This window comes from Ranitomeya imitator, chromosome 3 (assembly GCF_032444005.1).
Source record: "Ranitomeya imitator isolate aRanImi1 chromosome 3, aRanImi1.pri, whole genome shotgun sequence".
Classification (NCBI taxonomy): domain Eukaryota; kingdom Metazoa; phylum Chordata; class Amphibia; order Anura; family Dendrobatidae; genus Ranitomeya; species Ranitomeya imitator.
Window position 1 is genome coordinate 81,774,395 of NC_091284.1, and position 22,949 is coordinate 81,797,343.

Consider the following 22,949-nt stretch of genomic DNA (forward strand, 5'->3'; position numbering starts at 1 on the left):
TGGGTATGGAGACCCCAATCCACAGATTTTTCAGACCAAACACGTAGATTGATCATGGCATTTCCATCATTTATAAATCCCTCCTCTCCCATGATTTCTTTGAGAGACTCCCATTTATGTCCACTTGGGAGGGTGCCCTTGCATTCGAGGCTTCCCCGGAGGATTGGAGCATGGCTATGCTGCATCCTTCCAAATTCTCTTCGTGTCTTGGTCACCTCGAACAAAGCAAAAAAATTCAGCTCCTATGGTACTTCACTCCTGTTAAATTAGCTAAATTTTATCCCTCCTCTTCCCCATTATGCTGGAAAAATTGTGGTGTTTCTGGTTCGCTGGCTCATGTATGGTGGAGTTGCCCTAGTGTGCAAATATTTTGGCGTCAGGTTGAAGCGATTCTTTCAGAGGTGACCCATCTTCCTATCAACCTAACTGGCCCTTTAGCAATATTGGGTATATCTCTCTTGGACTTCCCATCTTCCCTTCAACCCATTATTTCTAATATTCTTGTGGCGGCCCGACAATGTATTGCAAAGCATTGGAAATCTTCTAATATTCCCCCCAGACCTGAATTGATATCCAAAATTAATCTGCACTTTAGTTATGAGTCGATTACTGCGGACTGTCTTGCAAAAAAGAATAAGGTCCTTACGTGGTGGGACGCTTGGGTCTCCTCACCCTTTATTTCCTCGCCTGACCACCATCCCCCTTTTTCTGCCAGCTGACTCAATTGTTTGATATCATAGCTATGTATGCGCCCATGTATTGTAATTTTTTTTTGTTTCATTCTTGATCGTGGATATTTACATTTATGTCTGCCTCTTCCCCTCCCCCTCCCTCCCCCTTTTTCCTTCCCATGTTGCATTTTAATTGTACTCTGTTTTCTCAATAAAAATTGAATGGTTAAAAAAAAAAAAAAAAAAAAACCATAAGCTTGACACACAAAAACAAGTCCTGACATGGCTTAATCAATAGAAAAATTAAAACATTATGAAAATCAGAAAAAAAAATCTATTTAAGTTTAGTATTTCTGTAATTGTACTGATCTGGAGAATCATGTTGAAAGGTAATTTTAACCATACAATGAAAACTGTAAAAGCAAAACCCAAAATGTAATGGCAGAATTGATTTGTTTTCACCATTTTTTTCACCATTTCCTCATACATGAATATTTTTCCCCCAAGATTTCAGCACACTGTACAGTAAAATGGATGATGTACCGTTATTAAAAACTAAAACTCCTCCTGCAAAAAAAACAAACCCTCATATAGCCTCATATGTCGACGGAAGATAAAAAGTTTTGGCACTTGAAAGAAGGGTAGAGAAAACTGCAAACTTTAAAACAAAAAATTGCCTGCGGAGACAATGAGTTAAAATGGGTTTTCTAAGCCAGACAATATTGTTTTTGCAGTATAAAGCATTCAATATTTTACATAAGTTCAAAAATTATTATAATGATCACTTTTTCTTCTTTAACAGTGGGAGCCAAGCTAATAATATCACCTTGGGGATTCTAAGTAGCAGCAAAGTTATCTAATGACATCATTGTGACTATTTAACAAGCTGTGAGTCGCTAAAAAAGCCATCTGTGAAAAATTACATTTACTGGGGAAAATCCTTCAAAGATACTCATTTTTTCAGATACTAACAGTTGTATGAAAAAGTGTTTGCACCTCTCCTAATTTCCTATTCGTTTGTCACAATAAATGTTTCAGATCACCAAATTTAAATATCAGACAAAGATAACCCATGTAAATACAAAATGCAATTTTTAAACGAAGACCTTTATTATTGAGGGAAAAATAAATCCAAACCTATAGGGCCCTGTGTGAAAAAGTGATTGCCACCCTCCAAAACATAAATTAACTGTGGTTTATCATATCTTTGGGGAGCTGAGTTCAAATTCCCAAGCCACACCCAGACCTTATTAGTGCCAGACCTGTTCTCAATCAAGAAATCACTTTAATAGGATCTGCCTGACAAAGTGAAGGAGACCAAAAAATCCTCAAAAGCAAGACATCATGCCGTGATCCAAAAAATTCTGGAACAAATTAGAAACAAAGTAATTGAGATCCATCAGACTGGGAAAGGTTGTAAAGCCATTTCTAAAGCTCTGAGATTCCAGCAAAACACATTGAGAGCCATTTTACAAAAATGACGAAAACATGGACCAGTGGTGAACCTTCCCAGGAGTGGCTGGCCGAACAAAATCACTCCAACAGCGCAGCAATGAATCATCCAAGAAGTCACAAAAGACCCCACACAACATCCAAAGAACTGCAGGCCTCACTTGCCTCAGTTAAGATTAGTGTTCATGACTCCACAATAAGAAAGAGACTGGGCAAAAATGGCCTTCATGGCAGAGTTCCAAGACGAGAACATCTGCTGAGCAATAAGAACATAAAGGCTTGTCTCAGTTTTGCCAGAAAACATCTTATTGATCCCCAAGACTTTTGGGAGAATACTCTGTGGACTGATGAGACAAAAGTTGAACTTTTTGGAAGGTGTATGTCCCATTACATTTGGTGTAGAAGTAACACAGCATTTCAGAAAAGAAACATCAGACCAAAAATAAAATATGGTGGTATTAGTGTGATGGTCTGGGGCTGTTTTTCTGCTCCATGACCTGGAAGACTTGCTGTGGTAAATGGAACCATGAATTCTGCTGTTCACCAAAAAATCCTGAAGGAGAAAGTCCAGCCATCTTTGACCTCAAGCTGAAGTGCACTTGTGTTGTGCAGCAGAAGAATGATCCAAAACACAAAAGCAAGTCCACCTCTGAATGGTTTGGATTTCTTTTTTGATTAATAATATACTAATTGTCTCTTCAGAGAGGAAGAGGACTAGAACTCTAGTGCCACCTATTGGAAGTAGCAATCCTAACATTCAATGTCGACCCTTTAACGAGCCTTGTCACATTATTATTATTTATTATAGCGCCATTTATTCCATGGCGCTTTACATGTGAGGAGGGGTATACATAATAAAAACAGGTACAGTAATCTTGAACAATACAAGTCACAACTGGTACAGGAGGAGAGAGGACCCAGCCCACGAGGGCTCACAATCTACAAGGGATGGGTGAGGATACAGTTGGTAAGGATAGAGCTGGTCGTGCAGTAGTTTGGTTGATCAGGTTCTTTTTGAAGGTTTCGATGGTAGGTGAGAGTCTGATATGCTGTGGTAGAGCGTTCAGGAGTAAGGGTGATGTGCGAGAGAAATCTTGTATGCAATTGTGGGAAGAGGAGATAATAGGGGAGTAGAGAAGGAGATCTTGTGAGGATCGGAGGTTGCGTGCAGGAAAGTACCGGGAGGCAAGGTCACAGATGTATGGAGGAGACAGGTTGTGGATGATTTTGTATGTCATGGTTAGGCTTTTGTACTGGAGTCTCTGGTTAATGGGGAGCCAGTGAAGGGATTGACAGAGGGGAGAGGCTGGGGAATAGCGAGGGGACAGGTGGATTAGTCGAGCAGCTGAGTTTAGAATAGATTGGAGGGGTGCGAGAGTGTTCGAGGGGAGGCCACAGAGCAGGAGGTTACAGTAGTTGAGGCGGGAGATGATGAGGGCATGGACTAAGGTTTTTGCAGATTCTTGGTTTAGGAATGTACGGATCCGTGAAATATTTTTGATTTGAAGGCGGCAGGAAGTGGAAAGGGCTTGGATATGCGGTTTGAATGAGAGATCAGTGTCAAGGATTACCCCGAGACAGCGAGCTTGTGGGACTGGGGAGAGTGGGCAGCCGTTTACTGTAATGGATAGGTTCGTTGGGGGGGTCGCATGAGATAGAGGAAAGACAATGAATTCTGTTTTGTCCATGTTAAGTTTTAGAAATCTAGCGGAGAAGAAGGATGAATTAGCGGATAGACATTGAGGGATTCTGGTTAGTAGGATGGTGATATCTGGTCCAGAGATGTAGATCTGTGTGTCATCAGCATAGAGATGATACTGAAAGCCGTGAGATTCTATGAGCAGTCCCAGGCCAAAAGTCACATGACTTGGGATAATAGCCAAACCAGAATCTCAATTATATTTCCCAGAGGAGCATTGCGGCTTTAAGTCTCCTCACCTTGAAATGCTTATCATGTCACTCTCCGCAAGGAGAAACAATACTTCTTGGATCTTGATTAATACTAAAGACATTCATTTAAAAACTGCATTTTGTGTTTACTTGTGTTATCTTTGTTTAATTTAAATTTGTTGGTGATCTAAAAAATTTACCTGTGACAAACATGCAAAAGAATAGGAAATTGTGAAGTGGGGCAAACACTTTTATACACAAATGTATCAATAAAGTTGACTTGTGAAAGCTACCCATGTTTGTATGCAGTGGCGGAATGTGTCTGGGCCCCCCTCCTTTTAAGATGACAAATCTACACATATATATATAGCCACACACACAAACATGTATATATTACATAGTCTCCTTTATTATGTATATTGCCATCCCTTATTATACAGTGCCCTCTCTTGTTATGTGCAGCACCATCCCTTATATATTGGATTTTATAGAATTGGATTTTATAGAGCCCTGTTTTGTATTACATACCATCCTGTCTTGTTAGCTGTATAATGCAATGATGGCTGATGGAGCATGGAAAAGCTTCTTTTCTAAAGGAGGAGCTGATGGACTAGTCATCTGTTCACCGGCTACTCCATCAGTAGTCATTTTATATCTAACAAGAGAGGGGACTATGTTATAAAAGAGGGTGCTGTGAATAACAAAAATAACAAGAATACACTATGTAAGAGACATCACTGTACATAACAGCAGAGGAAGCTATAGAATAAGGGAGGGCATCATATATAACTAGAGAGGATGGTACGTAATAAGGGACAGTGCTATATATAGCAAAAGAGGAAACCATATAATTAAGGATGATGTTATACATAATAAGTGAGTACACTATACACTATGGGACTGTGCTATACATAAGTGAGTACACTTCATACTAAGGGACTGTGTTAGACATAATAATCGATAATAAAGTCTTCCTCCACCTCCCCCTGTTCCTAAATCCATTATAAATTCCCCTTCCTCCCATCCCAATCCCCCTCACGCATCATTGTCCTTCTCCCCTGCATCCCATTATTGCCCTCTCACCCACCCCCATGATTGCCCTCTTCACCACCTCCATCATTGCTTTCTCCCCACCACCACCATCATTGTCCTTTCCACTGCCACCATCTTTGCCTTCTCCCCTACCACCCCCATCATTGCCCATTCCACCACCTCCATGATTTCCTCCTCCCCCACCCCCATCATTGTCCTTTCCACCACCATCATCATTGTCTTCTCCTCGACCACCCCTATCATTACCCATTCCATGACCTCCATTTCCTCCTCCCCACCACCCGATCATTACCCATTTCACCACCTCCATCATTGCCTCCTGCCCACCATCCAATCATTTTCCTTTCCACTGCCATCATCATTGTTTTCTCCCCATTCCATGACCTCTATCAATTCCTCCTCCCCACCATCCCCAACATTGCCCTTTCCACCACCACCATCATTGTCTTTTCCCCCACCACCCCATCATTGCCCATTACACCGCCTCCATTATTTCCTCCTCCCCACCACACCAATTATTGCCCTTTCCACCACCCCATCATTGCTTTCTCCCCCACCACCACTGTCATTTCCCTTTTCGTCAATCCAGTCATTGCTTTCTGCCCCATTTCCCCATCATTGCCCTCTCCTCCACCTACACACACACAGCACCATTCACCTCTCTCTACACACACACCTCACCTCACCTCTGCGCATGGTATCCTGAAGCCGCACCATCGCCAACAGCTTCCTGTCTCGCACAGCCGTGGAACTGAATAATGATGTCATTCAGCCGCTGCTGTGTGAGACAGGAAGTGCGGGCAGGAAGCAGGACAGATCCATTCCTTTCAGCTCTGCTCCGCTTCCATCTTCTCTTGCAGGCAGCGGAGCTGCAGGGATTGCTCCCTACCCACTGCGCATGAGGGCAATCTGGCCAGGGGCCTCCCGGAGCCTCGGGGCCGGATAAACTGGCCAGATTGCCCTCATTATTAGCCACCCTGCAGGGGCCCCCAGAAGCCTCCGGGCCCCGGAGCAGCCGCAGCAGTTGAACCGGCAGTATGTCCGCCTATGTTTGTATGCTCCTCTAGGGCAGTTTTACCCAACTCCAGTAATGAAGAGTCATCAACAGTTCATGTTTTCAGGATTTCTTTAGTATTGCCGAGGTGAAAGGACCTGCAGGAATTTCTGGTGCCATGATAATGCTTCGATCATCTGTTGTTGGCTTTAGAGGACTGGAGTTGGGGAACATTGCTCTAGGGTTTATGAATGGCATATTGGGGGTCCTTTGCTCAGCACATCACCTCTAAAAGCTAAAATTGGATACCATGTAAAAGTACATTTCTTCTGCAGCGATCATGCCAGACTGTCGGCTGCTTCTCCTGAAAAAATCAGCTGTTTGTCAAGAGTGTCGGAAGCCGAGCTGTTCATAGGTTACATGTCGCCATCTATGATCATTTGTATAGCTTACATTTAAGCTTTGAGATCCTGAAGAAAATCCTCTTTTTCATAAAAATGTAGGTAGATATGTCTGTTCCCAATAAGTTCCTGCAAAAAAAGGTTCCAGGCATCTATTAATACCAAATAAATAATGTAAAATGGCTATTAAAATGTTATGCACTGAAAAGCTTTATGAGAAGATATCTTAGCGGCTTTACGCCAATTTTGTACCATAAAAAATCATGAACTTTGGTGCACATGATACTTCTGCTACAATCTGCAACTTTTCAAAAGTGAGAAAAGTGGGCGGGTTTGTGTGGGAGGGGATTTTTTTAATCCCAATCTACTTCTAGATTACATGCATCAAACCAAATATGCACATTTTAATAACTTTTGTGCATTTGTCCAGCAAGACAGTTTAAGCTCTCACTTAAGACGCATATTTTTTGTTTTATTTTTTGCATGTGAGAAAAAAAATCAAAAAACAATTTTTCATCAGTGTGTTGAATCCGATTTTCATCCATTTTTGGTCCATATTAATTTCTACCTCCAGTATGATATCCATTTTTCCTGTAAGCTAAAAAAAAAGAAATCAAACCTTCTCTTACCCATTAAATTGTAAAGAAATGGACAGCACCTGGATGACCAAAAGGGGAAGTCTATGTGCCTGATTTATTTTTACAGACCCATTGATGTGGATAAACAGGTCTGATCACTGATTCATATATAGAACGGACATGAAGCTTTCTGGTATGTAGAAAACAGCAAAACGGCAGAGATGCTTACCCGCCTAGGCCTTTTATGTACAGTAATATGCCTAGCAGCCACCCCATCCATTTGATTGATAGGTTGTGAGTGGATGCCTCATTGGATTTCTGCACCTGTGTTGCCGCCATCTTAACTACATGCGTCCACTGCATCTTGCATTTGTTTGGAGGCCTAGGCAGGTAAGCATCTCTGCCGTTTTGCTGTTTTCTGAATTTTTGGAGGATCTCTGAATCCTCTTTTTGTGCAATATTTATGCAGTGGGTTTGCATCAGTTCATGTAAAGAACATGCCTACAACTGTGAACATTTAGTTTTATTTTTATTGTGAAGCAAAAAACAAATATGACAAAATAACGAAAAACTTCATTGTGAATAACTATTCACCCCCTAAAGTCAGTACTTTGTAGGACCTCCTTTTGTGGCAATTACATCTGCAAGTGGCTTTGGATAAGTCTCTATGAGCTTCCCACATCTTACCACTGGGATTTTTGCCCATTACTCAAGGCAAAACTGCTCCAACTCCTTCAAGTTAGATGGTTTCCTCTGGTGAACAGCAATCTTCAAGTCTGATCACAGATTCTCAATTGGATTAAGGTCTGGGCTTTGACTAGGCCACTCCAAGACATTAACACTTTTTCCCTAAAACCACTCAAGCGTCGCTTTAGCAGTAAAGGTACCTTCACACATAACGATATTGTTAACGATATCGTTGCTATTTGTGAAGTAGCAACGATATCGTTAATGAAATCGTTCTGTGTGACAGCGACCAACGATCAGGCCCCTGCTGGGAGATCGTTGGTCGCTGAATAAAGTCCAGAACTTTATTTCGTCGCTGGACTCCCTGGAGACACCGCTGGATCGGCGTGTGTGACACCGATCCAGCGATGTCTTCACTGGTAACCAGGGTAAACATCGGGTAACTAAGCGCAGGGCCGCGCTTAGTAACCCGATGTTTACCCTGGATACCATGCTAAAAGTAAAAAACAAACACTACATACTTACCTAACGCTGTCTGTCCTCCAGCGCTGTGCTCTGCACTCCTCCTGTACTGTCTGTGAGCCGGAAAGCAGAGCAGTGACGTCACCGCTCTGCTTTCCGGCTCACAGCCAGTACAGGAGGAGAGCAGAGAAGCAGAGCGCAGCGCTGGAGGACAGACAGCGTTAGGTAAGTATGTAGTGTTTGTTTTTTTTTACTTTTAGCATGGTATCCAGGGTAAATATCGGGTTACTAAGCGCGGCCCTGCGCTTAGTTACCCGATATTTACCCTGGTTACCGGCATCGTTGGTCGCTGGAGAGCGGTCTGTGTGACAGCTCTCCAGCGACCAAACAGCGACGCTGCAGCGATCCGAATCGTTGTCGGTATCGCTGCAGCGTCGCTTAATGTGAAGGGGCCTTAATGCTTTGGGTCATTGTCTTGTTAGAAGGTGAATCTCCATCCCAGTCTCAAATCACTGGCAGACTGAAACAGGCTTTGCTCAAGAATATTTCTGTATTTTGCACCATCCATCTTCTCCTCATGTTGGACCATGTTCCTTGTCCCTGCTGCCAAAATACATCCCCACAGCATGATGCTGTCACTGGAATGTTTCACTGTGGGGATGGTGTTCTTGGGGCGATTACCTGTGTTGGTTTGGTGTCACACATAGTGTTTACCTTGGTGGACAAAAAGTTCAATTTTGGTCAAATCTGACAACAGCACCTTCCTCCATACATTTGGGGAGTCTCCCACAAGGCTTTTTTCTGGCCACTATTCCATAAAAGCTACCTGTACACACTACCTTCCAAAGTTTAGGTTCACTTAAAAATGTCCTTATTTTTGAAAGAAAAGCACAGTTTTTTCCAATGAAGATAACATTAAATGATTCAGAAATACAGTCAATACATTGTTAATGTGGTAAATGACTATTCTAGCTGTAAACATCTTGTTTGTAATGCAATATCTTCATAGGTGTATAGAGGCCCATTTCCAACAACCATCACTCCAGTGTTCTTATGGTACTTTGTGTTTGTTAACCGTGTAAGAAGGCTAATGGATGGTTAGAATACTCTTGAAACTCCATGTCAAGAATGTTAGCACAGCTGAAAACAGTTTGGCTGATTAGAGAACCTATAAAGCTGACCTTCCTTTGAGCTAGTTGAGAATCTGGAGCATTACATTTGTTGGTTCCATTAAACTCTCAAAATAGCAAGAAAAAAAAGAACTTTCATGTGAAACTCGACATTCTATTCTTGTTCTTAGAAATTAAGGCTATTCCATACGAGAAATTGCCAAGACACTGAAGATTTCCTGCAACGGTGTGTACTGCTCCCTTCAGAGGAGAGCACAAACAGGTTCTAACCAGAGTAGAAAGAGTAGTGGGAGGCCCCGCTGCACAAAGGAGCAACAATACAAGTACATTAGAGTCTGTAGTTTGAGAAATCGACGCGTCACAGGTCCTCAACTGGCAGCTTCATTAAATAGTACACGTAAAACGCCAGTGTCAACGTCTACAGTGAAGAGGCGATTCTGGGATGCTGGCCTTCAGGGCAGAGTGGCAAAGAAAAAGCCATATCTGAGACTGGCTAATAAAAGGAAAAGATTAATATGGGCAAAAGAACACAGACATTGGACAGAGGAAGATTGGAAAAAAGTGTTATGGACAGGCGAATCCAAGTTTGAGGTGTTTGGATCACACAGAAGAACATTTGTGAGATGCAGAACAAATGAAAAGATGCTGGAAGAGTGCCTGATGCCATCTGTCAAGCATGGTGGAGGTTATGTGATGATCTGGGGTTGCTTTGGTGCTGGTAAAGTGGGAGATTTGTACAAGGTAAAAGGGATTTTGAATAAGGAAGGCTATCACTCCATTTTGCAACGTCATGCCATACCTGTGGACAGCGCTTGATTGGAGCCAATTTCATCCTAGAACAGGACAATGACCCAAAGCACACCTCCAAATTATGCAAGAACTATTTAGGGAATAAGCAGGCAGCTTGTATTCTATCTGTAATTGAGTGGCCAGCGCAGTCACCAGATCTCAGCCCCATTGAGCTGTTGTGGGAGCAGCTTGGCCGTATGGTACGCAGAAAGTGCCCATCAAGCCAAACCAACTTGTGGGAGGGGCTTCTGGAAGCATGGGGTGAAATTTCTCCAGATTACCTCAGGAAATTATCTGCTAGAATGCCAAAGGTCTGCAATGCTGTAATTGCTGCATAGGGAGCATTCTTTATCGAAAGCAAAGCTTGAAGGAGAAAATTATTATTGAAAATAAAAATCTTTTTTTCAAACCTTGTCAATGTCTGGACTAGATTTTCAATTCATTTGGCAACTCATTTGATTAATAAAAGTATGAGTTTTCATGGAAAACACAAAATTGTCTGGGTGACCCAAAACTTTGGAACCGTAGTGTACCTGTATGGAGTGTACATCTTATTGTGATCATATGGATAGATACTCCTGTCTGTGTTTGGGAATTCTGCAGCTCCTTCAGGGTATGTGCACACGTTGCAGATTCGTGCGCGGATTTTTCCGCTAGATTCCGAAAAATCCGTAGGTAAAACGCCCTGCGTTTTACCTGCGGATTACTTGCGGATTTACAGCGGATTTACTACGGTTTTTGTGCGGATTTCACCTGCGTTTTTACACCTGCGGATTCCAATTATGGAGCAGGTGTAAGATGCTGCAGAATCCGCACAAATAATTGACATGCTGCAGAAAATAAACCGCAGCGTTTCCACACGGAATTTTCTGCATCATGTGCACTGCGGATTTGAATTTCCATAGGTTTACATGGTACAGTAAACCCCATGGAAAACTGCTGCGAATCCGCAGTGTCAAATCCTCAACGTGTGCACATACCCTCAGGGTTACCTTTGGTCTCTCTGCTGCCTCTCTGATTAATACCATCCTTGCAGGTTTGATGTGGTACCATGTTCTTTCCGTTTGATGATAATGGATTTGATGGTGCTCCGGGGGATCATCAAAGATAGGAACCCTGACTTGTACTTCTCAACAACTTTGCCCCTGACTTGTTTGGAGATCTCCTTGGTCTTCATGGTGTTTGGTTAGTGGTGCCTCTTGCTTAATGTTGTTGCACCTTCTGTGGCCTTTCGGAAAAGGTGTGTATATAGTGACAAACCATGTGACACTTAGATTGCACACAGGTGGACTTTCTGTCACTAATTATGTGACTTATGAAGGTCATTGCTTGCACCAGAAATTTTAGGGGCTTCATAGAAAAAGGGGCGAATACATATGCACATGCCAATTTTTACTTATTTAATCGCATAAATTTAATTTATGCCTATATTTTTCTCACTTCACAGACTATTTAGTGCTGATGCATCACACACAAATTTGATTACAAAAACATTTAAACATAAGTTGTGATCTAACAAAACAGGTAGAATGCCAAGGGGGTGACTACTTTTGTAAGCCACTATATTTGTAAAAAAAAGTGACACATTCTGTGTTTACAGAGAAATGAGGTGAGCAAATTTATCTCCAACTTCCAAATAAAAATATTAATCCATAATATCATAAACTGCATATCTAGTTTTATGGGAATTTAGGAAAATTGAGAAATTTGAATTCTATAAATATGTGTTAAGTTAAAAGGGTTCCTAAATTTCTATCTACTTAATCCTATCTCTTTTCTAATATACTTTAATTACAAATTCCCTGCTGTTTCCACTCTGCTCTATTTGTTTTATTTATTTTTTACCTACTTCATGTTTGATAATCCTTTATTTGAGAACCCCCAGTGCATGCTGGGATAGTCATATGAGAGGTCATCAGGGGGCGGAGGCTGCATTCACTGCCCCGACATTTGCCCCACCCTGGAACAAGGCGCCATAATTAACGTCTATTTCAGATGCTAGGCTAGTCCCTGTGCGATGTGCAACGATTGTCAATTCTAGTGTATGCTCGGTAGGATCTTGTCACTGTGCAATATCCTTTTTAATGCACAGTGACAGTGCACTCCCTCTGATGAGAAGTGATGAATCGGCAAGAGACAGCGCTGTCAGTGCACATTGTAAGGAGAAAATCCAGTGAGCAGAGATTAACCCGGTCCCTGAAAGTTATGTCTTCCATTTATGAAGGAGTTGGAGTAATAGAGGAGTCAGAAGTATGACTCCATAGATCAGCCTGCCGAGTATCAGGGTAGGTGCACATGACTATTTTCTCTCCATCCGAGAAAAACGGTCAGAGTTCTATCAGTGTTGGGATCTATTTTTCTCAGAGGTGGAGAGAAAAAAAAAAGTTTCTCAATTCTGTCAGTCTGTAAAAATTGGACCACGCTTGGATGTCATCCGAGTGCCGTCTGATGTTTTTCATGGACCCATATAGTTGCATTACCAGTTTTGATCTGACACTGCTATCAAAATTAGACATGTCTCCGATTTTTTCTTTATACCACTCGGTCTGAAGAAAAAAATTTGACGTGCACAGCTCAATAGAATATCATGGGTACGAGTGCATAAAAACCATAGATAGCACTCATCCAATATAGTTATTCGTGTGCATGAGCCCTCTTTATGGTTCTGAAAATTTAGCAACAGTGTCTGTATTACCCTTGAATTAATTTTTTTTAATGGAACCAGTATTATGGAAAGCTATACACGTAATAAGAAATAGACAAATGTAAATGATCATGATGGATAAAAAAGTGTGAAATAGTCAACACAATGCTAGATCGAAGAGTTCAATAAAGATTAAAGTATTGAAGAATTTTGTAACGGAGGTCTACAAATATGTTACCTTCTTAATTAGTGATCAATTTCAAGCAAATATCGTTATCCACAGATAGCGAGAAGATTTCTATGTTTAAAGAAAGCTTTCATATATCCTGATGTACTTCTGATGCAAACTCACAACATGTATAAGGGATAGCTGAGCTGTAGGCTGTAAAATAAAGAAAAAAGGGTAATTAATCTCTTATTTCTCATTTTTTAACTTAACCCCTATTTTACATGATCAGATCATTCTTAAAGGGGTGGTCTGAAATCTAATTTAAATTAAATGTACTTATTTTCTAATAGTGTGTGATTACAATTTTCCCATCTTTCACTATCTACACTTTTTCTCCTTTTTTTTGAGAATCCCAGTGCATGCTGGGATACTTAAACAAAGTATCATCAGGGGGCAGAAGCTGGCTCTCTGCCACAGCCCCTGCCCCCTTCCTGAGAAGCTTGTTTTGGGGCTAGGATAATGCCTGTGAGATGTACACAAAGATAAGTCATTGGTCTCTGATAAATGGGTATACTGACTATACGTACCAACAGTGCACTCTCCTGCCGACTCTTTACTGCTGAACTGAGCCATTGAGAGAGTGCGCTGTAATTGTGCACATCGCACAAGGACTAGCCCAGCCCTGGAAACGAACGTCACTGATGACGCTTCATTTCAGGGAAGGAGGCAGGGGCTGCAGCAGTGACCATAGTCTCTGCCCCCTGATGACACTGCCTTTGAGTAACACAGCATGCACTGGGACTCTCAAAGGGTCATCAAAAAGGAAGTGAAAAAAAATAAATAAAAGCAGATAGTGTAGTTAGTTAAGGATAGGGAATTTTTATTACAGTATATTAGAAAATAGTTTAGATTATGGCATTAAGCAGATAGCGATTTAGGTTGAAAATGAATTCTGATTTTGGACCACCCCCTTCAAGTAGGCTATGTCTACCAACTTGATCAAGAATGTCGTTATTTCAGCTTGCACAGGTCTGCATATATTTTTTTCAATTAGGAAACAAAAATATGCTGTTGCCATACTCCTTTGGTGAAACCTTATCAACCTCGACCAAAAAGCATTTGGTATATTAAAGGAAACCCATCATTAGATTCATGCAGGGTAGGGATGAGGGGTAGGCAAGGTAGGTACCAGCCTAGGGCACTGCCTCTTGCCTCCCAGAGGGGGTCGCACTTGGGGAAAAAAGTGTCATGGCTGAATGCCTGTAGCCGCCCAGCATCTTCTTCCAGCTGCAGACATTCAGCACAGTAACAGGCACACAGGGAAGTAGTGTCAGCCACTGACATCGCTCACTCATCTCTATTCTGTGCCCCGGCCCTCGCTCCCTCCCCGCACTCAATTGTATTCTCATCTGTAAGACACGAATACAATTTATGTCAGAGCAGCTCCCTGCCCCGCTGGGATCTCCCAAAAAATGCAGGTCACTTCTGGCCTGTGATCTGTAGGAGACGGCGCATGCAGGGGCTGTCGGATGGCGTGATACAGTGATGTAATTGCCCCATCCAGTGTCCACTGCTGCGCAGGAAGCAATAGGAGTCAATGGCCACGGTGTACAAGGAGCCAGGATTAGGTAAGTATAAACCCTTTTTTTATATTTTGCCAATGAATGGGGGACATAAAAGGGGCTAGCTATGTGGGACACATGTGGGGCTGGCTATGTGGGGCATATGGGGGCTGGTTATGGGGGATATATGTGGGTCTGGCTTTGGGGAACAAATGTTGGGTTGGCTATGGTGGACATATGAGGGGCTGGCTATGGGGGATACATGAGGGGTTGGCTATGGAAGACATATGAGAGGCTGATTATGGGGACATATGAGGGTCTGGTTATGGGGAACAAATGATGGGCTGTCTGTGGGGGAAGATAAGATGGGCTGGCTGTGGGGAATATATGTTGAGCCTCACCATTAAAGTACCTAACTTTTTTTTTTATTTTTGCTGTTATTTTTTGGTGAGAAAGAGGGGGGGACACTTTAGAGGTTCTTGTGCCTTAGTCTCTGACCCATTCCTTTACTTAGGTGCGAATGTTCATCGTGGTGGGGGTGGATTCTTGTTACCCAATCCAAGGGCAGCGTGAAAGAGATTCTGTCTGCACGACTGCAGTCAGGTATGTTTTACTGTGAAATGCAGCAGCGCTTCAGAGAAAATATATACTTTGAAACACCACCCGAAGACAATAGGGAGAGATGGTCCCTGGCCATCTTCTTCCTACCCTGTTCTGGAGCGAGGTGAGGAAAAGATGGCCGGGAACCATCTCTTCCTATAACCCAAGCATTGCTTTCCAAACTGTGTGACCTCTGAGTGAAATATCCCTGGCTACAATTGTGTAGACTTCATGCTGCCAATCCCTTTAAAATCAGTTGTCTGGGCCTACATTTATATCATGTGTATGAGCACCTTCTTTTGTCATACAACTGGACTCAAGTCAGTATTCTGTAGGTAAGAGAGTTGTGCACACGTTGTGGATTGGTGTGCGGATTATTATGCACTGTTTTAGCAAAATCCGCAGGTAAACTGCACTGGGGATTACCCGCGGATTTACTGCGGTTTTTGTGCGGATTCCACCTGCGGTTTTACACCTGCGGATTCCTATTGAGGAGAAGGTGCTGTAAACCGCTGCGGAATCCGCACAAAGAATTGACATGGATTTTTTTTTCATACATTTACATGGTACTGTACAACGCATGGAAAACAGCTCCAGATACGCAGCGTCAAATCCGCTGTGGATCCGCAGCAAAATCCGCAATGTGTGCACATAGCTTTGGGGGACCAGTCACTGCTGGCAGAGATGGCCCGGCCAACTTCTCCTCACCTCGCTCCAGTTGATGGCTCGTTTTCTGATTTGCCGAATAAATGTTAGTACATTTTTCATATAAATATTACATATAGACATAAGTCTAAACATGATATTAAAAGTAACAAAGTGCAACTATGACTAATTCTAATAACACTATTGAATGAGGTATAGAAGGGAACAGGCCAGTCCTGTGCTACGTAATCCTTTTTGTAATATTTTTCCCTCTTACAGCTTGTATTGAATAATTGTCTCTACCCCCTTTCTTGAAATCTACATCAACTAATGCTCTTAAAATATCTGCAAATCTACCACAGTAGCTACTTAGGAAACAATAACACCTTTTTATTTTGCAGGGAATTAGGTAACCATTTACTTCTGCAGTCTGCCAGAGCGCTTACATTTGACACCTACTGCGGAATCCACTGTAGATGCTTGGAACTTCTGGAATTAGAAAGCCTGATCTCTGGATAAAATTTGATGTTTTCAGAGGATTCTCATACTCTGAAGGTGGTGACACACTTTCGTTTTGTACTCATTTGGATGACAGCTATTCCTCCTGCTTCTCCCCAAATACATGCAGATTTGATTTGCTTGGGCATTCTTTATTCCTTAGGGCTTGTGCAATTGATTGTAGTTTCAGTCAAAGTGTGATCCGTCAAAACATCAGATTGCACTTGGACTAAAGTTATACAAGGAGGCAGGCACACGTCCGATTTTTTTCTTTGGACTAAGAGGTCCGTGGGAAAAAACCTCACAGCATGCACATTTTGCCTCTGATTATCGGATCATCCTCAGCCATTTAACTCTATGGGTCTATGAAAAAATCGTACCGCACTAGGATGACATCCAGGTATGGTCAGATTTTCATGGACTGACAGAATGGAGAAGATGGAGACTTTTTTTTTATTCTCCACAAATTAGAAAAACTCTCAGTTTGTATCCGTGTGGTTCCCGCACCTTGTCCTGCACTCCCCGCTGGTACTCTGTTCCCCAGGGCTCTGGGGTTAGGCTCGGCCACTCCTCCGGTGGTCACGTGCTTCAGGTCCTGCACCTGCTGCACGTCTCATCACTGTAGCCACACCACCTATCTGGACATCCCAGTTTTCAACGTCCCTGCTCATGACACGCGCCCAGGCGCACAGTCTGAGTACCCTGCGGTGCTCTTGACACACAGAAGAACATTTGTGAGAAGCACAACAACTGAAAAGATTCTGGAAGAGTGCCTAACGCCATCTGTCAAGCATGGTGGAGGTAAATTAATGGTCTGGGATTGCTTTGGTGCTGGTAAAGTGGAAGATTTGTACAAAGTAAAAGGGATTTTGAATAAGGAAGGCTATCACTCCATTTTGCAATGTCATGACATACCCTGTGGACAGCGCTTGATTGGAGCCAATTTCATCCTACAACAGGACAATGACCCAAAGCACACCTCCAAATTATGCAAGAATTATTTATGGAAGAGGCAGGCAGCTGATATTCTATCTGTAATGGAGTGGCCAGCGCAGTCACCAGATCTCAACCCCATTGAGCTGTTGTGGAAGCAGCTTGACCGTATGGTACGCAAAAAGTGCCCATCAAGCCAAACCAACTTGTGGAAGGGGCTTCTGGAAGCATTGGGTGAAATTTCTCCAGATTACCTCAGCAAATTAACTGCTAGAATGCCAAAGGCCTGCAATGCTGTAATTGCTGCAAAGGGAGCATTCTTTGCTGAAAGCAAAGTTTGAAGGAGAAAATTATTAGTTCAAATAAAAATCTTTTTTTCAAACCTTGTCAATGTCTGGACTAGATTTTCAATTCATTTGTCAACTCATTTGATTAATAAAAGTATGAGTTTTCATGGAAAACACAAAATTGTCTGGGTGACCCTAAACTTTTGAACGGTAGTGTATCAGATCCCAGTCTCTCTGTCACGGGTTTACCGTGACAGAGAGGTTTCAGATTCAGGAGCTAAGGGAATGGTACATGGCCCCGACATCTTTGCCATCAGAAGTAATCGGGGAACAGGTTGAGCTAGGCCGCACCTAGCATTAGGGAAAAGGAAGGAGCCCCTGGTCTCGGTACACCCGACAACAGAATTTTGACACTCTGTAATACTTAGTAACAGCCGGACTGCTACAACAGGATTATAGTTTGGGAATTAGTATAAGGTAAATCTACTCCAGCAAGATAGGCAGGTTACATGTGACAGTTACGCCATAAGGCTCAGTCTTTAGTTTGAGCAAGTTTAGCAAAGCATCTATACTGTTGAAACCTATTATTAAATCCAACAGCACCTCACTATTGCCCTGTTCTCTAGCGCTAGGGTCTAATTTGAAGCTCTTCAAGGTCATGGTAACTAGTTGTCCACAATTGGTGCCCTGTGCTCCAATCACAGTTTCATCCTTGTTTTTCTATTTTTGTATCAACAACCCTTCTATGCCGACCCAATGGTATCAATTAGAAAAGTTTATGTCTTCTAAAAATTCTCTAAAAATGAACACTAATTAAAAAAGATATGTTATTTAGATATCTATCAATCACATCAGCTCTGAAGTTAGATCTGATTTTAATTTTTTTTTCTGGCGGAGCTGGAGACCAGACTGGCTGATCATCAGATTGGAGCAGACCACTGACATCAGGTTTACAGATGTTCATAAATATCACCAAATGTTTGGAAACCGCAGGAGAATAAAATGTTGGAAATCAATGACAATAATCTGAGACAAGCTAATCAACTAGATTCTGTCTTTAATTACTAGTCTGGATTTTTCTCTGGCTGTTTGGACCATTAATCCAAATCTGGACTGTTTTAACTCTGTCAAATTTACATGTTAATAAACAAAATTTGAAGTAGATGTAAGAAAACAGATTAAAGTGTTGGGAAGAGAGAATTGCAGTTTTCAGCTTTGAAAAATAAACAGATTTCAACAGTAATGATGTAGACTTTTTGGCCATAGGCTAAGCTTGCTGAAGATGGGAAAACAGGACCTTACTACGTTCCAAGAAATGTTTTCATAATTGGATTCATAGTCCTTAAAGGAATGTTCTACATGCAACACTGGGCAATGGAAGTCAATTACACCCTTGTCTACTTTACTTCTGTTTTTTCAAGCTTGTTCCCAGTAAAATGAAAAAACTGAAGTCCTTTTTGGAAAACAGAAGATATTTTGGGTGGTTAGAATTTAAAGAAGTGACCTAGCCTTAGTGGCAGGAAGACACTTAAAAGTGACCTAACAGAAGGAAGTTAAAGAATACCAATTCTGTAATTCTGTATTATCCATTGTTAAATTATATAGTTAAAAATTCACCTTAACCTCTCGGTGCTAGAGCCATTTTTTTATTTTTACTGTCGCACTGCAAGAGTCATAGCTTTTCTATTTTTTCAATGACATACTAGTATGAAAGCTTTTTTTGTGAGTTGTATTTTATATTGGCACCAATTTTTGCCACATAATGTGCTGAAAAAGTGAAGAATTTTTTTATGGAATGGAAAAAAAAAGCAATTTCTCCATAGTTTTTTTTTAGTTTTGTTTTTGTTATTTGTACTGCCCATAAGCCTGCCCCATATACTCTGTGCTTACATATGATATACAGTAATGGCCAACAGTGTTGGCACCCAGGAAGTTGTTCCGGAAAATGAGGTATTTCTCCCAGAATATTATTGCAAATACTTATGTTTTGTTATATACATGTTTATTTTCTTTGTATGTACTGGAACAACACAAAAAACAAAGAAAAAAAGGCAAATTGGACATAATTTCACACAACAGCCCCAAAATGGGCAGGACAAAATTGTTGGCACACTTAACTTAATATGTTGCACCCTTTTGTAAGAAATAACTACAATCAATCGCATCCTATAACCATCAACAAGCTTCTAACACTGCTCAACTGGATTTTAGGACTCTTCTTTTCCGTTCTGCTCCAGGTCTCTCATATTTGAAGGGTACCTTCTCCCAACAGCAATTTTAAGATCTCTCCAAAGGTGTTCAATGGGATTTAGATCCGGACTCATTGCTGGCCACTTCAGAACTCTCCAGTGCTTTGTTTCCATCCATTTTTGGGTGCTTCTAGAAGTATTATTTTGGTTCATTGTCCTGCTGGAAGAGCCATGATCTAGAACACAAACCCAGATTTCTGACACTGGGCACTGCATTGAGATCCAATATCCGTTGGTAATCTTCAGATTTCATGATGCCTTACACACAGTCAAGGCACCCAGTGCCAGAGGCAGCAAAACAACCCCAAAACATCTTTAAACCGCCACCATATTTGACTGTAGGTACTGTGATCTTTTCTTTATAGGCCACATTCTTTTTTCGGCAAACAGTAGATTAATATGCTGTACCAAAAGCTCCATTTTGGTCTAATCTGTCCACAAGATGCTTTCCCAGAAGCATTTTAGCTAATTCACATGCATTTTGGCAAACTGCAGACTAGCTTTTTTATTTCTTTGTGTCATCAGTGGGGTCCTCCTGAGTCTCCTGTTAAATACTCTTTTCATTTCATGCAAAATCTCAACGGATTATTTGCGCTGACACTAATGCACCCTGAGCCTGCAGGAGAGATTGAATCTTTGGAACTTGATTCGGGCTTCTTATCCACCATCCAGACTATCCTGCATTGCAACCTTTCATCAATTTTTCTCTTCTGTCCACGTTTAAGGAGATTAGCTACAGTGCCATGGTGTCATGAGTGTGTCACATGCTCCTGGGAGATCTGGGGTTAGGAGATCTTTGCGTACTGTGAATAGCAGATCTTGCATTTAGCCTGTGTGTTTTGTTCCTCATATTAAATGGACTTTGTTTACTTTTGGCGCTCAAGAGGTTTACTGCTCTTTGTATGCTGGTTAGGGACATGCAGCTCCATCTCACAGCTGCATGTTTTCTCTCTCTATAGAACCTGGCCAGACCTTCTAATCCCTTGCTGTTAAACTTTTGCTTCCTGGTGTGCTGAAGTTGGAGTTCATAGTTGCAGCTGGAGATTGTTGTCTGATGTTTTGGGTGTACGCTTTCTCCATTATCCTATTTCCATTTGGCTTGTACCTTCCTATCCTTCTCTTTATTCCTGTCTACCCTTGGTGTTTTTCTATGTAAGTTGCATTTTGTTATCCCTGTTTGTCTTACGTGTATTTACACTAACATATCTGTCACAGGCCTACTGGGAGATGAGGGAACAGCTTGGGACATTAACAGGAGCATAGTAAGGTCAGAGACTGGGGCCTCTCTATCTTTTAAAGTAACCCCAGGACAGGGACAGTTAATGTCCCAGTTCCAGGGACAGTTTGAGGCCCCCCTTCCTTGCCGAAGACCATCACACTGTGACAAATGGGTTGTAAACTTCTTGATTATGTTACACACCATGGTCAAAGGAACATCAAGATCTCTCGAGATCAACGTGTAACCTTGAGATTGTTGATATTGTTCAACAGTTTTGGTTCTTAAGTCCCCAGACAGTTAATTTCTCTTCTCTCTGTTCTCCATGCTTAGTGTGGCACACACAGATACACAATGCAAAAATTGAGCCAACTGCCTTTTTTATGTTTTCACGTGTGATTTTCATATTGCCCAAGCATGTTACTTGCCACAGTTGAGTTTGAGAGCGCAACACATGCTTAAAGCAATGCCGTTTACCCACAATTTTGGAAAGGTGTCAAAAATTTTGTCTGGCCAATTTTGGGGGCTTTGTGTGAATTGGTGTCCAGTATGCCGTTTTTTCTTTTTTTTTGTGCTGTACCAATACACACAAAGAAAATAAACACACATATAACAAAACACGTGTAATGGCAATAATTTTCTGGGAGAAATACTTCATTTTCTGGAACAATTTCAAGGGTGCCAACACTTTCGGCAATGACTGTACCTACAGTAAATGAGGATTCCACAAATTCATCTTTAAAAAATGAAGGTAATTCTCTGAGAAACCACCCGTTTGATGGTGAGCACAATTGATCTTTCCCTGGTTGCCACAATTGCTAGTCTTACCAGAGTGTTGCTCTTCTTAGGCCGGGGTCAAATTTGCATGTGTAATGCGAGAAACTTGAGGATCAATACCCGGCACTGCCGCCGGCACTCAGGACCGGAGTGTGCGGCTGCATAGAAATGCATGCAGCTGAGAGACTCGTGTGAGTTTCTCGCATTACACACGCAAGTGTGACCCCGGCCTTATGATGAAATACTGGATCCAGGAGACAAATTCAAAGTAAATTGAGATAAATTTTTTAATTTTGTCATGGACTTCAGCTACTGGTGATATCCAGGCATCACTATGTTCTGGCGAGTGAAAGGCTGAGAATGACTAGCCTACACTATGAAGAAAAAAAATCTAGCATTGATATTTGGTTAAGTTTAAATAAATCAGTTATTGTTTTTATTAATTTTCTTCATTGCAAAAATTCATTGAGTTCAAAGCTTTCATTAGGCAATATTGAGTTTCCACTGATTTGCTGAAACAGATAAAATCTTCCATATTCCAAAGTAAAATCTTTAGTCCAATTTCTATTTAGAGAATGGAAACATGCGAAGTCTGACAAAAGGATTAAAAAGGATAAAAGACCAAGAAATAAAATAATTGCGATTATTAGAATATGAAAGAGGCAAAAAAATGTGGACATGAATCCAATAATGAACCATATTGACATTAATGTGCTCATAAATTTTTATCTTTCATCATGAATCGAAGATAAAATAAGACATTGTCCTAGTTAGCCAATTTACGCACCTGGATGAATAAAACCTCACATGATTGCATCCCCCCAGTGTAATCAACATTTTATTAGGATGGCTTGGTTTAATAGAGAACAAAGCTAGAACGTGGAACAATAACTTGGTGAACATCCATATTCTTAATGTCTGTTCACAACAGACATCCACAACTTGAATAAAAAATTCTCTGTTTTGTACGATTTTTGACAAAGATTTGTTTTAAATAAAATATAAAATTGCACTCTCTTGATAAGTGCAGCATATCTATTTCCACACAGATAACAATGCAGCTTATTATACGGTATATCTGCCAAGGTTTTTAAATCCACTTGCAGGAGATTACTTTGCTTCCTTCTTTTCGCATCCCCTGCACCTGCATCTAGCTTTTGTGACTTTTTTTGCGAAAAACTAATCTTTACATTTGCTCCTTTATTGAAGTTTTTTTTAAATGTATTTGCTAGTTTTTTTTACTTCGACATTGAGGGCATGGT

The 22,949-nt window shown here is 41.4% G+C and overlaps 1 protein-coding gene across 4 annotated transcripts in view; it reads right to left on the minus strand.

The window, feature by feature from the left end:
• The window catches only part of COL8A1 (collagen type VIII alpha 1 chain), a 190,607-nt gene that overhangs the window by 116,577 nt on the left and 51,081 nt on the right, over window positions 1-22,949 (minus strand). Inside the window, exons 2-3 of one of the 4 annotated variants that reach the window (XM_069761002.1) lie at window positions 12,990-13,133; window positions 6,514-6,590 (exon numbers count right to left, since the gene is read on the minus strand). The exons of 1 other annotated variant lie outside the window; for it this stretch is intronic. The gene's annotated coding sequence lies outside the window, so the exon portion shown is untranslated. The remainder of the gene's footprint in view (window positions 1-6,513; window positions 6,591-12,989; window positions 13,134-22,949) is intronic. 2 more of the 4 variants (XM_069761003.1, XM_069761004.1) reach the window with 2 other exon arrangements.